The sequence below is a fragment of the Corythoichthys intestinalis genome, chromosome 7, assembly GCF_030265065.1.
Source record: "Corythoichthys intestinalis isolate RoL2023-P3 chromosome 7, ASM3026506v1, whole genome shotgun sequence".
Classification (NCBI taxonomy): Eukaryota; Metazoa; Chordata; class Actinopteri; order Syngnathiformes; family Syngnathidae; genus Corythoichthys; species Corythoichthys intestinalis.
This window is the reverse complement of record NC_080401.1, coordinates 33,414,008-33,441,595: the sequence shown is the minus strand read 5'-3', so window position 1 is coordinate 33,441,595 and position 27,588 is coordinate 33,414,008. Positions and strand designations below refer to the sequence as shown.

At 38.7% G+C, this 27,588-nt stretch overlaps 1 protein-coding gene across 6 annotated transcripts in view; it reads left to right on the top strand.

Moving 5' to 3' along the window:
- The window catches only part of dab1a (DAB adaptor protein 1a), a 552,095-nt gene that overhangs the window by 236,400 nt on the left and 288,107 nt on the right, over window positions 1-27,588 (top strand). For 3 of the 6 annotated variants that reach the window (XM_057840955.1, XM_057840956.1, XM_057840959.1), the window contains one exon: window positions 1,217-1,330. The exons of the other annotated variants lie outside the window; for them this stretch is intronic. The gene's annotated coding sequence lies outside the window, so the exon portion shown is untranslated. The remainder of the gene's footprint in view (window positions 1-1,216; window positions 1,331-27,588) is intronic. 6 annotated transcript variants of the gene reach the window in all.

Genomic DNA, 27,588 nt, shown 5'->3' with positions numbered 1-27,588 from the left:
CTCCCATGTCGTGATGATGGCAGATGGATGCGGCATTTCCAAATTGTCTTTTTTGAGGAATCTTGATTAGTAATGCCACTCCACCTCCACTGTTGTTTTGGTTAGAGAAAGTGTAAAAAGTAAGGGGCAGTTTACATGGCGACACGAAGACGCAATGACTGTGTTGCGGAGTTGCCTCGCGTGCATATGGTGTCGCCGAAGACTGAAGGGGAAGACGAAAAATTCTGAAACCTGCCTCCCAAGTGGAAGAATTCGATTGCGGGGGATTGAGGGGGGCTATCTCCGCATGCATATCAAAGGCTACCGCGGCACGACGCCGCGCCGATAACGTCAGCACTCGTACACGTCACATTGGGCGTGCGCAGCGGTGCTACTAAACATTACAAACGGCAAATATGGCGGAATGTCGGCTTTAATTTACTGTTTTAAAAATATTTTAAAATTGAATATGTTGAATGTTTCCATTTTTTGTGCCTTTTTGAACAAAAGAAAATGCCATTGCTTCGAGTGGGCGGGCATATTTTTTTCCGGGCTGAGGAACTTTGGTGGAGTCAAAGTGTATTATTCGCTGTCGCCTTGTAAATCTGCACCCCCTATGGCCTGGCATTAGTACTACATCATTTTCATGCGGAATTGCAACATTGATCAAATGGAGATGGGCCCATACAAATGCAAACATGAATTTTTTTGTCTTCTCGGAGAGTCACAATGTAAACGGCCCCTTAGTCCTGAGCAGAAATGCGGAAGTAAAGTTTGCTTGATTAAACGCCAAATTTCTCACGCATGGACTCAAATGCACCATACTCGATGTGATGCGGGACATCAATTTAAACCAACTTCAGAATGCGGGTGTAGCAGCGATGAAGCAAATTTACTTTATTTTCCTGCATTTAATGAATTACGGTATATATTTCTTTGATACCTCAAGAGGACTGTAGACATGTTGGCTGTGAGCCAGTAGTGTTTCTTCTCGCTATGGTTTATTTACGTCATCACAAGAGTACTACGGTTCATCACACTATTCAGTGGTAAACGTTCGGCCTTTTAACTGAAAATGCAAATGCCGAAAATGCCAAATTTTCTGTCACATCTCTACATTCTGTACTTTATTTAAATAGCTCCTTTTTAGGCTTTTAAGGCACAGCAGGAAATCCTAATGTGTCAGTGGTGCCTGATTTTTTTTTCAGCAACAATGTGTATTTTCACCTTTGTGCAGGGAAGGAGTTCTACTGTTACCCAGAATTCAAAGCAAGATCCAGAAAGCAGGCGTTTACCAGTGTTTGCTGTGAAGGAACCATGAGCTAATGCTGGCATTTAAGTTATTTCCAAGGTATTCACACACAAGGTTTTTAGTTTTTTCTTTAATTCTCTACTTCAAATAAGTTATTTTCTTTTTCCTCATGCTGAATGCAGCCTCACAGGGTTCTCACTTCATGTGTTTTTTTTTTTCTCTCAAAAATATCATGCATTACATTTAACATAGCTCCTGTATTGGATCACATTACATTGTGTAGGTGTACCTAATGTGAAGGGTGAACAGTACTAGCAGAAAGCACTAAGGTCATCGTGAACCATTCCATTCTGACGAGACATGTAGGAGTGTGCGTCTAGACGGATGCTGAGGCGTTCTTGCTGCTGCCGACATTAAAATAGACAGTAGGAGGAAATCGATGAATTTGAAATAAAAAAGACTCTGTGGTGCTTTGAGATGCACTAGTATACTATGTGTGCACATGTGTGTGCGTGCGCATTGTGCCAGTGGGTTTTTTTGGCCTGTGAGGCTGGGAATCACTTAACTTGTGTCACTGGCTCTCATGTCTCTGTCACCCCGAGGGGGGAAAGGGGTGAAGGAGAGAGGAAAAGCAGCTTTTAAGCCACCGAGCAACAAAACGCTTGAGGAAATTAAGTGTCTTAATTTCAGCCGTTTCCATTTCTTTTTCTTCCTGAGTCCATCTGACTGCTAGTCTCTCCTTCCATGCTAATGGCTTAAGTTAGAGCACCATTCCCCTCCTCTTTCTGTTGTTGCAAATAAGCACGTTTAAGCATTCAAATGGTGCTAAGCAAGCAATTAAGATCTGCACTACATGTGATAGTTTAAATAAGGAGCTGCAGGCCATGTTTTTCTTTTTTAAATGGAAGAAAACACGTTTATTGCTTAAAACAACTGTTTTGCAACACCAATACTGATGTAGGTATTAGCTACTTGGATACGGGACAAAACTGGAATGTAAGCCAGCAGATCCATATTTCTTCCAGCTAATCAGCAAAGAATTAAAATGTTGCCTGAAAATGAACAGAACGTATCTATTTCTTTACATCTTATCCTCCATATGTACATTAAAAAAGGTTTTATGGAGGTGGCAACACAAGTAGTTTGTACTTCTATATGCTTGCCTTTTTGAGATCGTGAACACACACCCATAGAGTATCTTGTGTCACCCTGCCACCCCCACACTTGTGCGATTTGCCATCTATAGTCGACATCTTCTTCCTCCTCCTCCTCCTCCTCTTCACTGTGAAAGGTCATCAGTATAGAGCTTTCTTCTCTAAAGCATGTATCATCATCGTTGTCTAAATCCTTATACCACACCGAGGATTATATCTACTTGTATGTTGTAATGCCTTCCAATGTGTTAATGTGCACATGAGACGGGGATTGTATGATTGTTCCTCAAGTGGTTAGGATTGTGTGTCTGTCTTGTGTGTGTCTATTGCTGTAAGACTGAAAAAGCAGTTTCTGCTCTTGCACTCCTCTTTAAAAGAAACTGCTGTATTTTAAGCCAAAACAACTGTTGTGTTTGATAGAACAATGTGTCTATATGCTGCCATAGCAGATTCATGGCGCATTAAGCCCCGGAACAATTTTTAATTTGTCTGTTTTACCCTGAAAACCCCCATTTACAGACGTCGCGCAACCACTTTTGTTTGAACCCAGCCATAAAACGAAGGTAATTAATTATATTATCCAGAATGTCTGTCGTATTTAGCTTAAAATCATTAATTGGTGTCTCATATTTCATTAAAAAAAAAAAAAAAGACTTAAAAAAAATTATTCACTCACATATTTTAAACTTTTAAACAAATTATGTCACAATGAAAAAAAAGACGTCTGAAAAAAAGTCACGGATATCTACTTCATAACTATCGCTTAATTGTATTTTTTTGTTATTCGCATTTTCTCTGATATGTTAGATGATAAATAATCGATTCAAAAAAAAACCCCAAAACGTTTAAAGGGGTAAATATATGAAAATCTCGACCACTCCTTGATGTCTGCGATTTCTGCTTCGCGACCCTTGTTATATTACCATATTTCACCCATAAAATCCCCCCAAAAATCCAGCTGTGGCCATTCACAGCTGTGTCTTGACACTCAGTGATACATGCTACATGGAGTTTTTGGATTGAAACAAGACAAGTACGCGATAATATCTCGTTAAAGTCATGGCGTGTGTAATTCTGCTCTCGCATGCTCTCACCTCCAGATAGGGTTTTGCTGTTTAAAATTATTATTTTTTAAAAAAATGCCCTCCTGTTCAAATTTTTTCAAAATTGAGATTTTAAGCTTTCCAATGATGTATCACACATGCATATCGGCCAATTTTGAAAGTTGACTAAATTGGGGGTCTCAGAGCAGAACTTCAAGTCACCTGAGTGTTTTCCCCCATATCCTAAATGGGTTTTGATTCTTGGTTCCCTGGCATTGATGGTGATAGACCACTCCATTGGGAAGTGCTGGGGAGGAGGTACCCAGAGCTGGGATTGAGTTTTGAAATAATTATTTATATTTCCTGAAAATTTCCTATGAAATCAGTGACAATAGAAGTGAGGCCACTTTTAACTTTTTAGCTGCTATTGATGGTGATCGATGTGGGATGTTGGAGGGCTGACATCGATTATTTGCTGCCAGCCTCTCCCAGTCAAAACGGATTGAACATCTATAGTCATTGAGGGCAGTGAATGAGTTGAAATCATGCCAAAAATAAAAAGACAAGAGCACACATATGGTACTTAGACAGGTCCAGCCGCTCACTGAGGCCCAGAGGAAGCATCACACTTGACATCGGTGGCCTCCACGTGAAGAGGGTCATCGAGCGTACACAATACTAAGTGGGAGGTGAGTTGGGGCTTGAGGTGTCACATTTGGACAGAACCAGAGACCAGCTTCATTGGACCCACACTGACAAGCTGCTCGCAGCAGCTCTAATTGGCTGCAGAGCGGGTATTAAAAGCCCAAAACACAACAGTCACATTAGCCTGAGCTGCAAAAAAATATATTTATAAAAAAGCCCAGAATAAGAACAACAAAGAATTGCTCCCAAAGTCCAATGCATGTTTTCACAATGCATTTATCGTCATGAGATTATATAGTGCACTGAATCAGGAAATGTATTGCTGGATATAACAAAGCAGAACATAGCGAAACCAACATTTGTGTCTTGTCCCTTTGTCAAAAGTACTGGGTGGTATAATGAAATCCAAATAGAATCAAATCAAAGATAATTTGGAGCATGTGCTGTCCGAATCGACTGTTGAGAAGATAAAAAATGGACACCTTTGATTATGTCACACTTAGAATTAGGTGCAGATCCATTCGCTCCATCCAGCCACCAGTTTTTAAAAAAAATTTTTTTTATTGGGACAATTTTTCCCCCCCAAAAACTCGTTTCGGGGATTTTATACATATATATTTCCCTTGCTAGCCTAATATTAAAATATGTTGAATTAATCATCATGGAAACACTTGAAGGTCCTGAAAAGAATGATTTAGTGACTTAATGAGTCATCTACCTTAAATAGTATATAGTATCTGTATCGTCCCTGAAGTCACCTAAACCAAATCGATGCTAAAATATGAAGTACTGCACAGCATTACTCTCCACACCGTCTGTGTGTCAGACAGAATTTCTGAAAACAGAATCGTTGGCACTTTTATGTATCGGACGATAAGTCAATTTATATTGTTGGCCATTTAATATACTGTAGTATAAGTCGATATAGTAATTATGGTGACAGGCCTAGTGAAACATACAGCGAGGAGCAGAAGTATTTGCACCCCTTGTGATTTTGCAAGTTCACCCACTTAATAAACAGGGAGAGGTCTGAAATTTCAATCCTAGATGTATTTTCACTTATAGGGACATAATCTTAAAAAAAAATCCGCAACTCACACTGTATGAGCTTTTAAATAATTTATTCGTAATTTACTGGGGTTCATAAGTATTTGTACCCCTGAGAATCAGCAATAATTATGACACTCAAAGAGTTGTCAGTCTACCTTAAAAAATCCACCTGTACCCCATGAGTAACCACCCATCCACCGCCCGTTTCAACTCATTATTGTCACCTGAGCACCCCACAGTCAGTCATAATCCAACTGCTACCATTTGCAAGACCAGAGGGCTTTCGAAAGACACCAGAGAAAAAAATGTTGAGCTCCACAAAGCTGGAAAAGGCTTTGGGACAATCGGAAATCAGCTTGATAAGAATAGAACAATTGTTGCAGCAATTGTTAGAAAATGGAAAAGGCTAAACGTGACTGATAATCTACCTCGGACTGGGTCTCCATGCAAGATCTACCCTGTAGGATCTCAATGAGCCTAAGAATGGTGAGGAATCAGCCAAAAACTGCGCAGGAGGAGCTGGTCAATGACCTGAAAGGAGCTGGGACCGCCATTTCCAAGGTTACTGTTGGTAATACACTAAGTTGTCATGGTTTAAAATCATGCATGGCACAGAAGGTTCCCCTGCCTAAACCAGCACATGTCCAGGCCCGTTTTAAGTTTGCAAATGACCATTTGGATGATCCAGAGGAGTCATGGGAGAAAGTTATGTGGTCATATGAGATCAAAATGGAACTTTTTCGTCTTAATTCCACTCAGTGTTTAGAGGAAGAAGAATGATGAGTACCATCCCAAAAACACCCTCCCTACTCTGAAGCATGGGGTTGGTACCGTCATGCTTTGGGGGTGTTTTTCTGCATATGGGACTAAACGACTGCACTGTATTAAGGAGAGGATGACCAGGGCCATATATTGTGAGAATTTGGTAAATAACCTCCTTCCCTCAGTTACAGCATTGAAAATGGGTGAAAAAGGGTGAAACTGGGTTTTCCAACATGACGATGGCCCGAAGCAGACAGCCAAGGAGTGACTTTGTAAAAAGCATATCAAGGTTCTGGAGGTGCCAAGCCAATCTCCAGAGCTAAACCCAATAGAAAGTCTTTGGAGGAAGCTCAAACTACATGTTTCTCAGTGACAGCCTAGAAACCTATGTGGTCAAGAGAAGATTTGTGTGGAGGAATGGGCCAAAATTCCTGTTTCCATATGTGAAAACCTGGTAAAGAAGTACAGAAAGCGTCTGACCTCTGTAATTGCAAACAAAAGCTCCTGCACTAAATTCTAGCACTGATTTTCTCGGGGGTACAAATACTTATGAACCTCAGTAAATTACCCCAGAAATTATTGAAAAAAAAAATCATGCAATGTGAGGTCCAGATTTTTTTTGCATCTGTGATTGAAATTTCATACCCCTACCTATTTTCTTAGTGGGTGAACTTGCAAAACCATAAGGGGTGCAAAAAATTCTGCTCCTCACTGTATATATGAGGTATTTGGATGAGTTCATTTAGGTCATGTTTGTCAAGTCCTAAAGCTAAACTCTGCTTAGTTTTGAATAAAAAAAGAAACGTGTCCATATCTAATATGAAACTAACTCCCATATATGGTTTCAATCCAGTTTACACAAATCAGATTTATGTGCTGTGTGTCTGTTCAGACTACGAAAGAGCCATCCAGTTTTAATCTGGATGGACTAAATATCAAGAATTTGGCTGCCAGTACAACAACGCATATGAAAGGGGGGGGGGGGGGGGGAATCATCAGTCGACAGTTGGGTGTCCGCGGCGGCAGGGGGCATGACCCAGAAAGTCATGCATTTTTATTAGGGCTGTCAAAATTATCGCGTTAACGGGCGTTAATTAATTTTTTAAATTAATCACGTTAAAATATTTGACGCAATTAACGCACTAAGCCCGGTCAGACAGATTTAAATGTCAGTACAGTGAAAGGCCAACTTGTTAATTGTGTTTTATGGAGTTTTTCCGCCCTCTGCTGGCGCTTGGGTGTGACTTGCATATGTTATGTGGCGTAATGTCGCCCTCTGCTGGCGATTCAGTGCAGCTGATTATTTGGGTTTCAGCGTGATTATATGTCGACGCGAACTCACAGTAATAGACAGTGGTATTCAGACCAGCTAACGTCCGCATCCAGTATTCAGTGGCAGTTCTCATAGCCCCATCACACTGTTTGTGTCTAATACATGCATCGCTTGTGAGTTATATTCCTCCTTTGTTTATATTCATGAGCATTAGATAGTTATTGATGATGTGTATTTGAATTTGTTCACATATATGGTGAAATGCAGTTACATTGTTAGATGTTTGTGAGCTAATTGGCTAGTGCTACTGCTCAAATGGACACGTGTGTGAACATTTTATGTTATTTTGCGATTTATGCAAGTTATTGACACATTGCCTTGTTATTTTCAGTTTTACAAAAATACAAGAAACGTGCTCCTGTCAAAAAGAGATGACTTCAGTAAAGCCCATGCAACTTTGCCACACTGTCTGATTTCTTTTTGGAACTTATGTTAGCTATCTGTCAATTTGTGTACTCACACACATTGAGGACAGAATAGGGATACTAGTTTATTTTTTGATTGAAAATTTTACAAATTTTATTAAAACGAAAACATTAAGAGGCGTTTTAATATAACATTTCTATAACTTGTACTAATATTCATCTTTTAAGAACTACAAGTCTTTCTATCCATGGATCACTTTAACAGAATGTTAATAATTTTAATGCCATCTTGTTGATTTATTGTTATAATAGACAAATACAGTCCTTATGTACCGTATGTTGAATGTATATATCCATCTTGTCTTATCTTTCCATTCCAACAATAATTTACAGAAAAATATGGCATATTTTATAGATGGTTTGAATTGCGATTAATTGCGATTAATTGCGATTAATTACGATTAATTAATTTTTAAGCTGTAATTAACTCGATTAAAAATTATAATCGTTTGACAGCCCTAATTTTTATATTTCATGAATTCATGACTTCTATGGCTATAAAAAAAGGCTCTTGAAAAATGGTCTTCTAGCGATGGTGTCACCATACAATCTAAATTCAAAGTGTAACACGCTTCAAATAGGTTTAATTTGATGATAAAATTGGATGTTTGGACGACGGTTCTCTTTTTAAAACCAGCCTCCAGTGGCAATCTTTACTGCAGGGTTTTAAAACACTTCTGAGGAGTCCTTTTCCCAGACGGGAGGCTCCTTGGCTGTCCCAATATCGCAAAAGTTGTGTTATGTTCAATCACTTTAAGTTTATGTAACATTTCAATATCCATTGTTAGCTTCAGTTCTTGAAAAAAAGACCAGAACAGCAGTGACAAAGAATTCCTGCCAAATCCCATTGCAGGTTTTCACTTCAGACCCAAACAGCAAAGTCATATTTCTGCTTTTAGCGCAACCCCACCGATGCTGATGTTCCTACGTTAGATCTCAGCCCCCACCAACTAATAAGTCTCGACGACGGCTCGGGGCTATTTGGCAAAAACATTTACGCTCATTCGGTTTGATGCTTTAAATGAGTCCTTGTGCCGCCAAGCTCTCACGCCGCCCCGTGTAATGCAACCTGACAGAAGCCGTTCGCTAACAAGCGGCGGAGTACGAGTCGTTTGATTTCCCTGAGCTGCCTCAGCAGGGGAGTTCAAACATTCACGTTTTTGGTGACCGAAAAAGAACAGAGAAGTGTTTTTAATGAGCGAAAGAGTTTAAGGTGTCTTCTAATTGCCAGCCGTCCCTCTCGAGCCGGTTCCTCTCGGGCGTCTCACCATCCAATTTGCGGCAGTTGCGATGAGGAAATTCTCCGCGTGCAATCAGATAACCCATAGCAGAGCGGGTAAAAGCTTTGGCTTTGGCAAAATAATGGTCGGATTTGCGCTAAATCTTCAAAATCTCATGACACGCCTTTCTTCTTCCTCTTGTCACCTGCAAGCTAATCTGTAAAAACGACAACAAGCACTGACCTCCACCAAGGCCAAACAAGGCTAATTTTGATTGGCAAATATTTTGCATATTTTCAACTAATATTAATTCCATTGGAAAGTCAAATCAATGAATAAATATAAATGTGTATTATGAACATAAGCACCATTCAACATCATATGTTTCTTAGCTTCAGTACTTGAATACTAGAATGTCGCACTCATAAATGTAACTGGCAGAAAATTGCCTTCAGGTGGTCGAAAAAGCACATTGAAAGTGTGCGTTTCTCCTTCAGACATCACAGGCGGACCCCATTGGCCCCCCTTTGGAGAGCAACACTCTACACAAGCACTTAGCTGAGGATGGAAATAGAAAGTGAAATATTCTTTTCATCAGGTAACAAAGCCGCCTGTCGAAATACATGTAGCGAGCCTTGTCGTCAGATTATGAAGTAAAGCCCCTTTTGTGCACCAGTGACACTTTCCATTGCTGTCAGCAGGTATGATGAGGTACTATTTTAGCAGTAAAAAAGTCAAATTTAACTAAGATGACTGGTGAAGTATGCTTGTTCTGTCTTCCAAGATATACTGTGTGTATATATATATATATATATATACACAGTATATATAAAATTACTAAAGTTATTGTTGGAATGGAAAGATAAGACACAAGACGGCCATAAACATTCAACATACTGTACATACAGTACAGAGATAGGAATATTAGTTTTGTTGTCCTTTCACTAAATAATACTGTAGCGACTTAACTGCTCCGCCCAAATGCATGATGGGAAGTTGGGAAACCATGACTGTCAGTGGTGGCTGTAAATGCTATACAGTATGTTCTGCTTTGTGTTCAATTAGGCGTTTTAAGAAAAAGAACAGCTCTGCTCCACCCAAATATGCAGAATGTTTTGCGTTGAGTTTAATTAGGCGAGTTAAGAAAAATAATCTTTCTGGCTCAGCCCAAATGCATGATGGGAAGTTGGGCAACCATGACTGTCAGTGGTGGCTGCAAATGGTATATAGTATGTTTTGCGTTGTGTTCAATCAGGCGTATTATGAAAAAGACCATTTCCTGCTCCGGCCAAATGCATGATCGGAAGTTGAGCAACCAAGACTGTTGGTAGTGGCTGCTAATGCTTAAGCCAATAAAAGGCGCGGTCCAATGAACGCTTGTGTTCACTCGCATTTCTTTGCCTTTTCGCTTTCAATGTGCTAAAACGGTGTCACTGTAAACTGAGGCAACGCATGAACGGGTCATTCTGTGCATGTGTTAATTGCGTCACATATTTTAACGTGATTAATTTAAAAAATTAGTGCCCATTTACGCGATAAATTTGACAGCCCTAATATATATGGCGGAAAACACAGACAAGACTGAAAAAGCAGTTTCTGCTCTTGCAACGCTCTTTAAAATAAACTGCTGTATTTTAAGCCAAAAGAACTGTTGTGTTTGATAGAACAATATGCCTATATGCTGCCATAGCAGATTCATGGTGCACTAAGCCTCTGAACTATTTTTAATTTGTCCGTTTTACCCTGAAAACCCCAGTTTACAGACGTCGTGCAACCGCTTTTGTTTCACCCTAGCCATAAAAAGAAGGTAAATAAATATATTTATTCACAATGTCTGTCATTCTTATCTTAAAATCATGAATTGATGTCTAAATTTTAGTTTAAAAAAAAAAAAAAAAAACTTAAAAAAATTATTCACTCTCATCTTTTAAACTTTTAAACGAATTACGTCACAATGAAAAATTTGGCGTCTGTAAAAAGTCACGGATATCTACCATATAACTATCGCTTAATTGTATTTTTTTGTTGTTGTTACTGTTGCATTTTCCCCGATATGTTAGATGATAAATAATCGATCCAAACAAAAAAAAAATTGAAAAATGTTTAAAAGGGTAACAATGTAGACAATCTCAACCTCTCCTTGTTGTCTGCGATTTCTGCATTGCGACCCTTGTTATATCACCATGTTTCACCCATAAAAGAAAAAAAAAAAAATGGCTGTGGCCATTTACAGCCGTGTCTTGACACTCGGTGATACATGCTACGTGGAGTTTTTGGATCGAAACAAGGTAAGTACGCGATAATATCTCGTTAAAATCGTGGCGTCTTTAATTCTGCTCTCGCGTGCTCTCGCCTCCAATCAGGATTTTGCTGTTTAAAAAAATGTTTTTTTCAAAAATGCCTTCCATTTCAAAATTTTTGTTCCCCCAGAAAATTGAGATTTTAAGCTTTCCAATGATGTATCACACATGCATTTCAGACAATTTTGAAATTGGCCAAATTGAGGGGTCTCGGAGCGGAACTTCAAGTCACCTGAGTGTTTTCCGCCATCTATATACTGTATTGTATGTATCTTTTCCTTGTTTGCCTTAATATTAAACTACATATACGTCATGTAAGTGAAATAGTGAAGCGTGCATTCAGTGACTGTTGCCAAAATGTGCTGTATGTCACTCTCCGGGTACATCCAAGTTCACGCTTCAGAGTTAAGGGTATAAGTCGCACCTTAGTTTAAGTTGCGCCAGCAGAAAGTGCAAAATGAAGAAAACCCATAAATCGCAATATTAGGGGAATTTTTCTTATCAGAGACAAATAACAAACATCGTAATAACAATAAAATGGAGACCATCAGGATAAAGAGATATCTGTTAAAGACAGCAATAACAAAACCCTAAACAACACATCATAGCTTGTTTACCAAACTCTTGATCTCACTCAGTAGCGCTACCAAATTCATTAAAATCTACATCTAAAGTATCACAACAACCCCACTAACTCTGAAATCAGAGGGCATGCCTAGAGCGCCCTTCTCACAGCTCTTGGGGTGATGAAACCCCATTATAAGTCACACCTGAGTATAAGTCACAAACCTAGCCAAACGAAGAAATAAGGTGTGACTTATAGTCCGGATAAAATAGTACATGTACCTTCACCATAGTACATGCACACTTACCTTTATTATTGTTACTCGCTTCTTACTTGACCGGTACTCTATCATATCATATTGAAGCTGAACTCATTCATGAGTCACGAACACTGAGAGTCACATTTATTCCATTGTAGCAGGTACGAAGGCTGATGAGGTCAGTTCAAAGTGAACATCTTGTCGTTGGGCTTTCATTTTGTATCTGACTGTTGTGCCCCCCCCCCACCCCCCCATTTCACTTAAACAGTAGCATATTTGAAACTCGCTTGTTGCATAACGTGGATGTCAATGGAAACTTTGACCTTGTACGTAAGTTGCCTTTCATCGTTTTATGAGGCTAGCTTATAAAATCTTATAAAATCCTATAAAATCTTGTAAAGTCCGATCATCCTCGCTTCGGATTATTTTTTTGCCCCTTGCATATCACACTGATTTTGGACTTTACCACCTGTTCAGCCAGGTTACCCTTACTGTAAACATTGACGGCTACTTATGTTTTTGCAATTTACATCAACAAAAAATTGTCCAGTCAAAACCAAAGTTGACTTTGAATGTCTAATTGGCGCTTTGGATGCAAAACAGCTAGACCACAGTGACTACATGGAACACCAATGCAAATTCCACTCTTTCCCATATTAATTAACAAATAGCAGCAGATGTTACTATATAAACATAATGTTGGGGACATGAGAGTATTAAAGTACCCAAAAGGTGCGCTTATATGTGCTTATTAACGACGACGAATGTCCACTACCAATTTCTAGCAGGCTAATGTGGCTAAGTGATGCTGGACGTTGTGACATCACACGAGGTAGGCCTGGCCAGGAAGGAGCTCGGGACGCCAAGCTTTCCAACAACGCGGCTTGTTTATTCACAACTTCAACAGCGGGTGTCCCCAAAAGAAAGTGGCCGAAGGTGTGTTCTCACAAGTCAAAACACTTTCTTCCAGGTCTTTCTTTTGATCTCCTTTAGCACCAGGGGTGAAAGTGGGCCAGAACGGTCAAGAACGCAGTTCCGGTATAAGATTCAGGGCCGGAATGCTGTACTGGTACACTGTGCTTTGATTCCGAAAATATGACGGCAACTGTCAAAACGCTATGTTAAAAAAAAAAAAAAAAATGCTAAGCTGCCACACATGCATTTCATCTCCATGAAAAAAAAAATCCACCGACATCAGATTTACATACACAAGTGTTAACAACAAGCATAATAAAGTGCTTGTGTAATGTAATCCGTTTCCACCAATATTATTTTATTCCAAGGACGGCATGGAGGTTTCCCCAGCTGCTGCAGTTATCAGTCTGACGATGATGGGTCACGTCAATGTGCGAATGCCCGCAGCAAAACAAAATGGCTAGAGTCATTTATCCGTTCAATTAGCTGACATACTGACATGTGATCTGCAGAGATAGTTGGCTCTGATTGGTTCAAATCTGCATGTTTTCTGGAACAGCAAAAAAAAAAAAAGTTGAATTGATGCAACAAAAAAAGGGGCAATGCAACATAAAATGGATAAAATCTTTAAGAGAAAGAGTTGAGGAGGCTTTTTTTAAAATCATACTTAGTTGTATTTGCTCTGATAGGGAGGTTCAGGACATCTTAGCTGTCAATGTGCACTTTGGACTTATATTCATTTATGTTAGGCGATTTATTCATTTCCTTGTGATTTAAAAAAAGTCAATGTTGCGTGATCTACAAAATATATTCCATTTAACTTTGCATAATATAAGTCATTTGTACTTATTTTTCTGAATGTATGTTACTTTTTTTTTTTTTTTTTTTTTAAACTAAGTGTTTACATTAACTTCAGTTTTAATATACATCCTATGTTCTTAAGTAGTTAAAATTGAGATTTGGCATTTAGTATGTGAGGAAATGAAGGAAAATAAAAATTAGGAGATGGAGGTTGCGGTTATTGCTGTTTTTGTTTTGCAAATCATTGAAAAAAATACAATTTTGAATGAAAATCAGTTTTTGTATGTGTTATAGAAATTACTGTGGCAAAATTTTTTTCTTTGCATTTCAGTAGTTTTAGGAGATTTGGACAGTGACCTCACAGATCTCCTTGTTAATTATGCTAGTATATGTCGGCGCTTCTTTTTTTGTGACATATTTTTCTTGCATTCGCGTGATTTGTGACGTGTCTATTATTGGTCTTCTACGCATGTGCAACACTTTTTGGTCCGCGATTGAAAATGGTAGTCTGAACAGGCATGCAAAAAGACCAGATATGACAAAAAATCGGATTTGTACAATAAGACCTCCGGTATGAACCTAGCCTAATTCTCTCTATCGCAAAGACCTAAAACACAGGCAAGTGATAAGACAGCAGCATGACAGGATCAGAAACAAATGTAAATCAAAGTAAAAAACTAAGTATTATCAAACATTAAGTAAAATATTAATTCAACACACTTATTAAGGCTACGTTACACTGCTTTCAGTGGGGTACACCAAAACCAATTACTGATTACATGCGACAGACAAACATATTATGGGGTGGCACTCAGAGGTGAGTAGTAACCAATTAAATGTACTCTGTTACATTTACTTGAGTAACTTTTTGGGGAAAAATGTACTTCTCAGAGTAGTTTTACTAAGCCATACGTTTTACTTTCACTTGAGTATGACACTGATGCACCAAGGACCCACATTCTCGAACATAAGTGTTTATTCTCTAGTTCGTAAAGTTACAAAGTAAAGGAAGATTCCAAAAAATCACAGCAACAGCTGGACATCAATCAAATGAGTCAATTCCAAGAAACAAAAGGCATTGGTTGAAAAAACATCAATTGTGGTCAAAAAGGGCTTACACTAGGATGTGGCGTAGGACGTGGCAGGATAGCAGACAAACTGACACTGGGCAAGGTTAGAAGCAGGCTATTGATACAGAAGGTCATAGGTGGACACGATCAGCCAGATTGGCAAGAGCAGGAAGTAAAGTTAACTCAAGCAGGCACGCCACTACCAAAATAAAAAAATCTGACATGAACCAACACAAAACATTAACAAGACTTCCGAGACGTGACCGAGTAGATTCGTGATGAAAAAAACGCTACTCTTACTCTGCTGCTTTGGGCTACGGAGTTGTTAAAATTTTCCTCTTTATTCTACGTATCAGATTTATTATTTTTTTGCCAGCGATGCCAAAATCACATGACTCCATTACACCAATCTGACGCAAACTTCCTGTTCTATGATCACGCCATCCTGTTCAATCAGGTGGTGTCTTTAATGCACCGAAAAAAGGAAGTATTTGACATAAAGCGCTGCCCTTAACAAGACTCGAAAGTAGGGCTGTCAAAATTATCGCGTAAACGAGCGGTAATTAATTTTTTAAATTAATCCCATTAAAATATTTGACGCAATTAACGCACAAATGCCCCGCTCAAACAGATTAAAATGAGAGCACAGTGAAAGGTGTATTGTGTTTTTCTGAGTTTTGCCACCCTCTGCTGGCGCTTGGGTGCGACTGATTTTATAGGCTTCAGCACTCATGAGCATTGTGTAAGTAATTATTGACATCAACAATGGCGGGCTACTAGTTTATTTTTTGACTGAAAATTTTACAAATTTTATTAAAACGAAAACATTAAGGGAGGTTTTGATATAAAATTTCTATAACTTGTACTAACATTTATCTTTTAAGAACTACAAGTCATTTTATCAATGGATCGCTTTGGCATTACCATTATTAACATTCTGCTATCTTGTTGATTTATTGTTATAATAAAGAAATACAGTACATATGTACCGTGTGTTGAATGTATATATCCATCTTGTCTTATCTTTCTATTCCAACAATAATTTACAGAAAAATATGGCATATTTTATAGATGGTTTGAATTGTGATTAATTGCGATTAATTACGAATACGATTAATTAATTTTTAAGCTGTAATTAACTCGATTAAAAATTTTAATCGTTTGACACCCCTACTCGAAATCATGGATTAAATCCTCTCCCCCAGTTTTTATTGACCACGGAAAACCGGAGATGTGATCTGTTTAATTTCATAATAGTAACTATGAAGGAAGTACCGTAATGGCCCGAATATAAGACGGTGTTTTTTGCATTGAAATAAGACTGAAAAAGTGGGGGTCGTCTTATATTCGCGGTCTAGACATTATACCCATTCACGACGCTAGATGGCGCCAGATATCATTGAAGCAATGTTGTGTCATGACAGATCTCAGCTACTCTCAAGTTTAACCAGTTTGCATTATTTTATTGCAATGTTTTTCCTTATTCAGATTTGTTTCAAGACTACAGTTACAGTTAGACTTCACTTTGATGGTCAATGCAGTTATTGCAGTTTTGTTGTTTTATTGCAATAGATTGGTTTATTTACATTTTTAAAAAACAGAAGCCATTCATATACGAATGTGATTGCACTTTAGTTTACATACAGTATTTAAATGTTCAGATATTAAGATTTGAATGAGGCAAAATAACATGCTTTTTCTCTCAAATATGTTGTTATAATCATTTGTTTCAGATGTACTGTAATTATTTTCTGTATAAAAATAATTTGGTGTTCAAAAAGTCTTTTTTCAAACTTGACTCTTGAAAAAGAGGGGGTCGTCTTATAATCAGGGCCGTCTTATATTGGGGCCAATACGGTACTCACGATTCAAACTGGGAACTATTTTATCCACTAGAGGACACTCATGCTCTTTGGACGAATAATGCTTCATTTCTGTCTTTTTTTTTTTTTTTCTCTCACTGGAATTCAATTATTATTATTTTTTTTTCTATTTCTGTAATGGGTTATTGTACAGTATCATCATAACAGTAATTCATATAGATTGTGCAGAGAGGAAAAAAAATACCATTGTTTAAAAAATAAGCAGTTATTCTCAATGTTACTCATTACATGAGTATTCTTTTCAATGGATATTTTTTTACTTGTACAAGAGTACATTTTTGGATGACTGACTTTTACTTGAGTAATATTATTTTGAAGTAACGCTACTCTTACTTGAGTAAATTCTTTGGCTACTCTACCCATCTCTGGTGACACTGTACATACAATCCTTCTTCCTTGTTTTTTTAGCGTGTCTTGATGGCTGATTGACACAATAAATGAGGTGGAAATGGAGAACAGCAGGGTGTAAGATGTGTGAGGTAAACTGTTTTAGGTACACAAATGCAAACTCTTGTTGATGGCTGTAAGGATGAAAGTTACTATGCTCAGAGAGTTTTATGTGCTTAACAATGATTTGGAGGTAACAAAGGAAAAGAGGTTACAAGCACATTTTAAGCCAAACTCAGACTTGCATAGAAATACATAAGTAGGATGCTCTCCACATATCTCTCCTGTATCACTGCATCTCATTTCTTTGGCTCGTCTTTGTCTTCACCCTCCCTCTTCCGTTCTTCTTTCTCCACTGCCCTTCAGCATGCTCGCCTTCTCCCCGAAGCCCTAATCAAGGCTCTGGGAGGAGGCGAGCGCAGACAGGAAGCAGAGCGGCACACCAGCTACCCGGCGCGTTCTCTAATGGGCCGCCGCTTGCGGTCTGTCAGCCTCGACCCATAATCCTTTGCCGGTGCAACTCCTTGTCAGAAACGGCCTGGCTTCTCCCACGGACTAGCCGCGAATGTCAGACGCAAGCTGACTCGTAGTCGTAGTGCTAGCACAACTCGTTTATTGGCATTCCTTTGGCTCGGTCGATTCAGTGGAGCGGCGGTTTGGAGTAGTTCTTTGTAGCAGGTCACAGATGCTAACATTTTTTTTTGCAGTTTATTTGACATTTCAGCTTGTTATGAACTTTGCTGTCACTTGTGCTCTTAGATCACAGTTTTGCTCACAAATCAAGTAAAAAATTGACTGCAACGGATTGCTTGTAGCTCAAAAAATGTGCAAGTCGTGCCTCTGATAAGTTGAGGTACCACTGTATAATGCCTTGCTTTAAGTTATCTTCTTATGGCAGAAAACATTGAAAAAATATGACACTCACCTTAGGTCTACCCACGCTCACGCCATTAGCTTGATGATGTCATTTCTGCTGAGTATTGTAGGTCATGTTTTTTCTTTCCCTCATATGGCAAAAAGATTTTTTTTAGCTGGTTGGCAAGAAAAATGAGAGCAAAATGACTTTTAAAAATATGCCCGTGGTTAAACGAGATGTTTTAGCATTTACAAAGAAGAAATGTCAGCAAGTCAAACTGAAAAAAGCTTATTCTTTTTCTTTTATATTTCATCGCTCAGTTTCCTCCACTGTACTCTCCTCAACATCAGTTAATTTACATATGTAGATTTGAGCCATGAATAATTAACCAGGATGACGCACGCATGGGACTCAAGAGCACGGCATCCCTTCCGTGCGGATATCATGATAATACGTAATAATTATCATCAGGCACATGATGAAACCTGCTTGGAAAAAGCTGACTTTTGTCACATGACACTTGAGTTATTATTACAGACACATGGGAAGTCATGAGAGGTCAAGTGCTGCGTCGGCTGACGGCTGGACAAGTTACATGTGTGGCCACACACGGGGGTCAACGTGATCGATAGCTTTGCAAGATTTGATGGCTGTAATTGGACACGGGGGAATCACGTTGCCTTACAAGTGAACTCAGCTCTTTTTCAAAAACGTTCTTTCCCCCCCAAAGGCACAGTCGTGACTTATAGAAGAATTTATTGTGATTTTTTTCATAAGCGGATTTTAAGGGGGGGCCACCCCCCCCACTGGTGGCCAAAAAGTGTCATTGCATGTAAGTGACTTCCCTATACATATATAAAAGTAGTAAAAGCAATAAAACTGCAACAGAAATGAATGAAATGAACAAAAAAAACATTTTTATAATGGGTTGAAATTATTTTTCGAGCACCTTAGACGGTCATTTGCTTTGCATATAATTTAAAAAATATATAAGAGAAAAAATATTTTAAAAAATGATTTTTGTTCTTTGATTGAAACTATATATATTTTTTTTGATCGAAGCAACTTTTTTGGGGATTGAATGATTTAGACACCAATATTCTAATCATAATACGGCCCAAACACAAAAAGAATTGCTTCAATCAAAGAAAACTTTTTCAATGAAAAATTAAGTGTTCAAAATTTTCAATCTCAAATATTTTTTCGCATTCGAAAACTATTTTGTATGATTGACATTTTTCTTTGAAGTGATTTTTCTTTTTGAAAATCTTTTTTTTTTAAGCAACTTATTTTTTGATTGAATAATAAAGACAAAAATTTCCTTGCCAAAATGTGGCCCAAACACAAATCAGCATTACTTCAATCAAAAAGTTGCTTCAATCAAAAATAAATAAATAAATGAATAAATAAAACAAAAACTAGAGAAAGAAAAAATCGCTTTTACATGCATTTTTTTTTGTTTTTTGAGTTTTAAATTTTTTGGTTGAAAATATATATTTTGATTGAAGCAGCTTTTTTTTTTTTTTGCAGCAAAATATTTTTTTGATTGAATAATAAAGACACAAATGTATCTCCTTATGACTCCCCCCAGGGGATACAATTTTTGACTGGGGTAACTACATTGGCACGACATAGGTGGGCGTGCCAAATTCAATGGATGACGATTTGGGCGAAAAGTATTGCCTAAGCAGCCTGATGTAGAATTCCCCTCAAGAATGATGGGGAACAAAGAATGCTCATTGTCAACTTATTATTATAAATATTCTTTATATTCTTTTTTTTTTTTTTCTGGGCTTCAGCAAACAAAATTAAGATTTTCCTTTCCCCAGCAACTTCGTTCATCTTATTCCCAAGCCAGTTTATCCTGGATCGTTCATGGGCTCTCCTCCCAGTGGGAACACCTCAATAGAGAGGTGCCCAAACTGCATCCTAATCAGATGCCTGTTCCCGTTCGTTATAATTTACTCATTGTCTCGAATTGCTGTAATCAAAATGTCGTCACAAACTGTTTTTCTCTTTTTGCTGTTAAGTTAAATTTGATAGCCACCAATCTGTGGACATATTTGCATATTTTTAATTAAATGTCTGCTTGTGGCTTTTTCTTCCCTTTCCCATTACATCCAGAGCAGCGTATCACTTCTTGTATTGCGTTCATTTAATCACGCTCGACTTCTCAGTTCATCAACAGAGACACACACAATGATCAAGCATATGCCATCCATTCATTTATTTCCAAAGGCGCTTGTTCTCATTTAGGTCTCAGGTGAGCTGGAGTCTAACCAGTACACTCTCTCAAATTTGCACTTGGGTCAAATTTCAAATTTCAACGAATCCAAATACAAAGCATGTCGTTTTTGAGTAAACACAATTGTCCCGAGCTTAATTTTAGAATAAACAAAGACGTAATGCACATTTATGCAAATGCATTTTTTTCTTGTCCCTTCCTCAAATGACCGAATTAACTCTCCAATAAGACAGATAAAATGACTTTTATTGGGTATTTTGTTTCATTGCTGTCTCGTGTAACTCTGGGAACATTTGTTTAATTGAACAAATTATTTGTAAAATGAATTGGTGAAATGTGTGACCCACAAAATGCACGCAACCCTGTTATCATGATATTTTTAGCACGGTAGATAAAGGAGTGAATCACATGATATGCTGAACTTGAAATCAATTTTACAAAAGAATGGGTAGAGCAATAATTTTATGTCCTCTTTTATTTTTCATATTTTTAATCAAATAGTTTGCCTTGATTGTTTGTCTCACGCTAGCTCATGCAACTCATATACATGATCAGAGGTTTTTCTTTTTTTCTATACTTATTTACATACGCTAGTCCTCTTTGTTAGGAGAAACAGTGACTTAAACAGCTAGCTTCGACTCCTGAGAAAAAGCTGACCTTAGTATTGATTTGTAACTCTGTTACCTGCAATCCTGTGACTGGGATTATGCCAAATATTGCAAACATCAAATACAAGAAGTCCCCGGTTTGCGAACGAGTTCGTCCTACGCTGGCGACGTAACCCGCATTTCCACATAAGTCAAAACGAAACTTTTAAGTACCCCTTAACGCCCCCTAAAGCACAAAATAACTATCCAAAAACATGTAGTATACGTCAAATTACTAAAATAAAGTAAAAAATAAGCGGAAAATGGCAGATGACACTCTGTTGCGTGAGAAAAAAAAGACTGGAGACAAAATGGCGGACAAGAGCCGGTGTCGTAAAGTCGAAATCACGTCAGTCGGTTACGTCGTAACCCGGGGACTACGTGTAAATATATATATATATATATATTTTTTTTTTTGTTTGTTTGTTTGTTTGTTTGTTTTTGTTTTAAGTTTCCTCTATGCGGCACACTCTCTCCTATTGGACTGAACCCTGTACGTAAGTACCCCTAAATCTTAAAATATCTATCCAAAAACATGTATCATACGTCAAATTGATAAAATAAAGTAAAAAATAAGCTGAAAATGGCGGACAAAGCACTGTTACATGACGAGGAAAAACAAGTCGAAATCACGTAAATCGGTTACGTGGTAACCCGGGGACTATTTGTAAATCATGTAATAAAAATTGTATTATTGCGCTGTAGGATGAGTTAATCGATGTGTTTGATAGTTTATAACCTTTTCATGTTAAATAATTAGGAGAAAATAAGTTACAGGCCAAAATGTCCTGCAATTCTACAGTACAGACAATATGCACTATTTAGGAAATGGATTAATGGCTAGAGGCTAATGGCTAGGGGTGGTGTGGCTCAGTGGTAGAATAGTTGTCCCCCAACCCAGAGGTTGTGGGTTCGATTCTCTGCCCTGATGAACTCGCCTAAGTATCCTTGAGCAAGATACTGAACCCCACATTGCTCCTGGTGCTGCGTCACCAGTAGGTGGATTGCGATTGCGCTCTGAGCGCCTTGAAAGGTGGAAAAGCGCTATACAAGTATAACACCATTTACCATTTACAGACAATATGCACTATTTAGGAAATGGATTAATGGCTAGAGTGATATTTGGATCGCCATAATTTAGCTCAACAGCCACTTGATTGCATACACGTTAACAATGATACCCCATCAGAGGAGTTTTTTTTTTTTTTTTTTTTTTTTTTTTTTTTTAAGTTTCCTCTTTGCGGCACACTCTCTCAGGGCAAATATTCTTCCCGGGTGTGTCCCACTGAGCTGATCAATAACTCATTGCAGCAGAATGGCTAAAAGCAGTCGGTTAACATCAGTCACCAATTGTTCTCCATCACTGGCGGTGTCTCCTCTCGTTCGTCGATATCTGCTTGTGTGCAAGATGCATTGCTCTCTTACTGCACCCAAAAGGGGGACTGTTTCAATCTCCATATTTATGGTCTCCCCCACCCCCTATCAACCATTGACTTGCATGTCTCAGGGTGGCTTTGCTCATTCCTTTACATGAAGTGCATCGAAAAACATACATGAGTTGATGCATTTGATATAGCAGTGGTATTCAAACATGTTCAAGTATGTACCACATCAAAAAATACTTTGCTTTTCCTGTACTACGATCAGAGCCAACATTCAAATTGACTGCCATTGACAATGCTAGATGTCCCATCCATTTTGACTGGGAGAAGCTGGCTGCGAATAATTGCTGCGAGCCCTTCTAGTCAAAACGGATTGGATGTCTAGCGTCATCAATGGCACTGAAACATTAGCATTCCTCCCAGTTCAAATTCATTTGACGTTTATCGCCGTTAATGGCTGCTAGTTGAGGTAAACTGTAACACTAAATACATATAAAGAAAATTAAACGTACTGTGCTTTAAAATACAAAATACTATTTGTTTTTCGACCACCCACTATCCCAATGCAAATATAGACTCAAAGACGCCCTTCACACGCTAACGACAGTGAGCTAAATTTGCTTTAACTTTCAAAACAAAACAATGACAGTGTTACCTCGATATACAAATCGCTTTGACACACGATCTTTTCGACATCCGACGTAAAATTTGACTTGCCATTTGTTTCTACATCCGAGGACATGCTCTGAATACGACGATCTACGACAGCGCCGCAGTTTGTTTTCCCGCAAAACGGACACATGGCAGATTTTCTTGTGAGAGAAATCAACAGAGGGTGCAACAATGTTAGTGCAGGTGGTGAAAAAAAGGAAAAAGGTGATGCTTACCATTGAAATGAAAATGATGGAAAAATATGAGCGTGGGGTGCGCATCCGTGAACTGGCTTGACAATACAGCCATAGAATGTCTACTCTCGACGGTCCTCCTGCGACCTCCTTTCGCCAGTCTTCATAGGTTAAGGTGACAATTATTATTGTTGTAACATCGCCAAAGAAATCGCCAGCTTCGTGAGGTTTTTATCATTCATTTCATCAACTTGTGCAACGCCTACTGTCCCCTGCAGCTGAACAAAGTAAAGTGAAAGTAAAAAGCCCCATCTCACTGGGGCTCACTCTGTCAAGTCAGCCACGCGATGCGTTCAGGTACACCACGAAAACACATTCGTCCCATTAGAACCCAATTTGTTACGTTAATATTAGGTATTCTCATTATATTATTATTCCAATTTTTATTCATAATTTATTTGTTTTGCTCCGTGTAATTGCTATTTGCTGTTTTACCAGCAGTATTTATGTATTAAGGATTAAGTGTAGGTTTTCGGGCTGTGGAACAAATTAATGGAATTGTAATCTATTCTTATTTGAAAATCCTGCTCGACATACGACCATTTCGATTTACAAACAAGGTCCTGGAACGAATTAACTTTGTATGTAGAATTCTTTAAATTCACATATTTATTTTTTAAGTTTTGTAAAGTGTTGAAATAATTTCGGCCGCTTGTATCCTGGATCTTGTTCTTTTGGTCATGACCCACAGCTCGTGTCCATAGGTGAGGGTAGGAACATAGATCGACTAGTAAATCGAGAGCTCCCTTTTCACCACTATGGACCGGTGCAGAGTCTGCATCACTGCAGACGCTGCACCGATCCGCATGTTGATCTCTCGCTCCCTCCTACCCTCACTGGTGCACAAGACCACAAGATACTTGAACTCCGCCACTTGGGGCAGGATCTCATCCCCGACCCTCTTCAGCGGTTCGCAGCCGAGTGTGAAGCGGTCGGGATGAAGATCAGCAACTCCAATTCCGGGATCATGATCCTCAGTCGGAAAGGGGAGGCGTACCCTCTCCGGGTGGCATTCTTACCAAGAATATGTGTAGTTTTTCGTTAATAAAAAAATAATTATGCTTAAAATAAGATAAAATATAATATTCATTCATTCATTCAGAACTGCTTACTTTATCTTCACGAGAGTTGCGTGGGTGCTGGAGCCTATCCCAACTAACAACGAGCAGGAGGAGGGTACACCTTGAAGTGGTTGACAACCAGTTGTGGGATCATAGAGACGGACATAACATATAATATAAAAAGTATAATTCCAGGTAGGTACCGTATAAAGTCTTATTTTGAGACAATTTTTACTTTTTACTAGGGCTGTCAAATTTATCGCGTTAACGGGCGGTAATTAATTTTTTAAATTAATCACGTTAAATTATTTAACACAATTAACGCATTCGCGGCACGACCCACTCACGTATTGCCGCAAACAGCCTACATTGACGCAGTTTTACATATATACAGAGCTAAGAGGCAGCGTCAAATGAATGGTCTAGATACAAACATGTATTGGGGCCTTGCTTTTAATTGACAAAAGCTTTCACATCTCTCCTACAATAATTATATCTATTGTGGGAAGCAACGTGGGGAAGAATGACAAGAGTTGATCAATTTCTTAACACCCTGTATTGTGCCCAACGCAGAGAAGATATATCATTTGCAGCCACCACACACAGTCATGGTTGCACCACGTATCATGCCTTTGGGCAGAACAGTTAAGTCGCTACAGTATCATTTACTGAAAGCTCAACAAATACATTAATGGCAATATTTAGTCACAATATACAAACGCACATTTATCCTATAAAAGAATTACAAATCTTTCTATCTGTGGATCCCCTTCACAGAAAGAATGTTAATAATGTTAATGCCATCTTGTGGATTTATTGTTGTAATAAACACAGTACTTATGTACCGTATGTTGAATATACTGTATATATCCATCTTGTCTTATCTTTCCATTCCAACAATAATTTACAGAAAAATATGGCATATTTTATTGATGGTTTGAATTGCGATTAATTAATTTTTAAGCTGTAATTAACTCGATTAAAAATTTGAATTGCCCAACCCCACCCCAAGTCCCTGTTCTAAGCAAGTAACATGTTTTAAAGAAATTTTTACTCATTTTCGAAGTGGTAGTTTTTTCAGTGCTAACCTGCTCTTGGCGAATGCACTGTAGTGGATTCCAAAAATAAGTTGCTTTATATTAAGTATTTTGTATACCACAAAAGGGAACCCCATAAAGCACTCATACCACTGTTACTGCATTACATTAAACTGCAGTTAAGTGTGTTCTTGTTGGAGGGAAAATGAAAGTAAAATAGTTTTCCAAGTATGTGACCCACCTAAGTGACCGTTGACCCATCACTTTCTTCTGTTTAGAAAAAGCCTGTTGTGTCAGGATGCGAGGAATGGGCGCCTTGTCAAAGGTCCGGCAAGCTCGTCAGGATAGTCTCTCTCTTCCTCTTCTCCTTCCATTTCATCCTCATCACCTCCAATCACCTCCACTTCTCAGCACATTTATGACCCCTTTTATCAGTCGCTCTTCTTCTCTTCTTGCTTTCTCCACGGCACAATCAATCAGTTTGGGAATTACTCATTTGCTTGGCGTGACATATTCTCTGGGCCGCCGAGGACCTGGTTAATATTCTCCTCCTCCTCTTCTTTGCGTCCTCCACACGCGACTTGATAGAATCAGATGCTATTTGTCCATTAAGGGTCCGCTGGGATATTTAATAAAGGGAATGTAATAACTGCGTGCGTGTGGCCGCTTGTGTTTGCGCACAAGTGTGGGAGAAAGGGTGCAAATATCCTTCCATCCGTCACCTTGATGAGGAAATTAAAATGTCCGGTGTGGCTTTCTTCTAAATAGACGCCCACGGACACGCAGCAGTTCATTTTTGATGAAACCAGCTCTAATTGATTAAGGTGATCAAAAGTCATTTGAATTAAGCCGCACATTGAGATTCATTTGTCTGTTATGAATGCTAATGGACGGCGCCCGAGTGCCAACAATGAATTCACACCCCTCAACCTGCGCTACACCCCTCTATGTTTGGCATTGTTCCTAACCATGTCTACTGTATCTGTACGGTGTTTTTAATGTATAACAACTTATTTTAGTATAATGGCCACGTTTTTAGTTAGCAAAAAATATTATGCTATCACATTGTTGTGCGGCTGAGTGTCAGAAAAACACATCTTCATCATTATACATTATGCAGTGCTGGCCAAAACTATTGGCACCCCTGCAATTCAGTCAGATAATGCTCAATGTCTCCCAGAAAATTATTGCAATTACAAATGCTTTGGTAGTAATGCTTTCGTTTATTTTGCTTGCAATGAAAAAACACAAAAGAGAATGGGGGGGAAAAAAATTAAATAATCATCATTTTACACAAAACTCCCAAAATGGGCCAGACAAAAGTATTGGCACCCTTTTAAAAATCACGTGATGCTTCTCTTAATTGTGTAATTAACAGCACCTGTTACTTACCTGTGGCACATAACAGGTGGTGGCAATGACTAAATCACACTTGCAGCCAGTTAATATGGATTAAAGTTGACTCAACCTCTGTCCAGTTTCCTTGTGTGTACCACATTCAGCATGGCCAAAGACCAAAGAACTGTCTGAGGACTTGAGAAGCAAAATTGTGAGGAAGCACGGGCAATCTTAAGGCTACAAGTCCATTTCCAAAGACCTGAATGTTCCTGTGTCTACCGTGCGCAGTGTCATGATAATAATAATAATTGTAAAGCCCACGGTACTAACCTCCCGAGATGTGGACGGAAAAGAAAAATTGACGAGTGATTTCAACGAAAGATTGTGCGGATGGTGGATAAAGAACCTTGACTAACATCCAAACAAGTTCAAGCTGTCCTGCAGTCCGGGGGTACAACAGTGTCAACCCGTACTATCCGTTGGCATCTGAATGAAAAGGGACTCTATGGTAGGGTACCCAAGAAGACCCCACTTGTGACACAGAGATATAAAAAAGCCAGGCCGGAGTTTGCCTAAACTTGCCTGAGAAAGCCAAAAACGTTTTTGGAAGAATGTTCTCTGGTCAGATGAGACAAAAGTAGAGCTTATTTTGGAAAAGCCATCAACATAGAGTTTACAGGGGAAAAAAACGAGGCCTTCAAAGAAAAGAACACGGTCCCCACAGTCAAACATGGCAGAGGTTCCCTGATGTTTTGGGGTTGATTTGCTGACTCTGGCACTGGACTGCTTGACCGAGCGCATGACATTATGATGTCTGAAGACTACCAACAAATTTTGCAGCATACTGTAGGGCCCAGTGTGAGAAAGCTGGGTCTCCCTCAGAGATCATGGGTCTTCCAGCAGGACAATGACCCAAAACACACTTCAAAAAGCACTAGAAAAGGGTTTGAGAGAAAGCCTTGGGGACTTCTGAATTGGATTGATGGATACTGGAAGTGGTTGTTCGCAGTTATATGTCTAAAGGTTGTGCTACCAAGTATTAGGCTGAAGGTGAATTACTTTTGTCCGGACGAT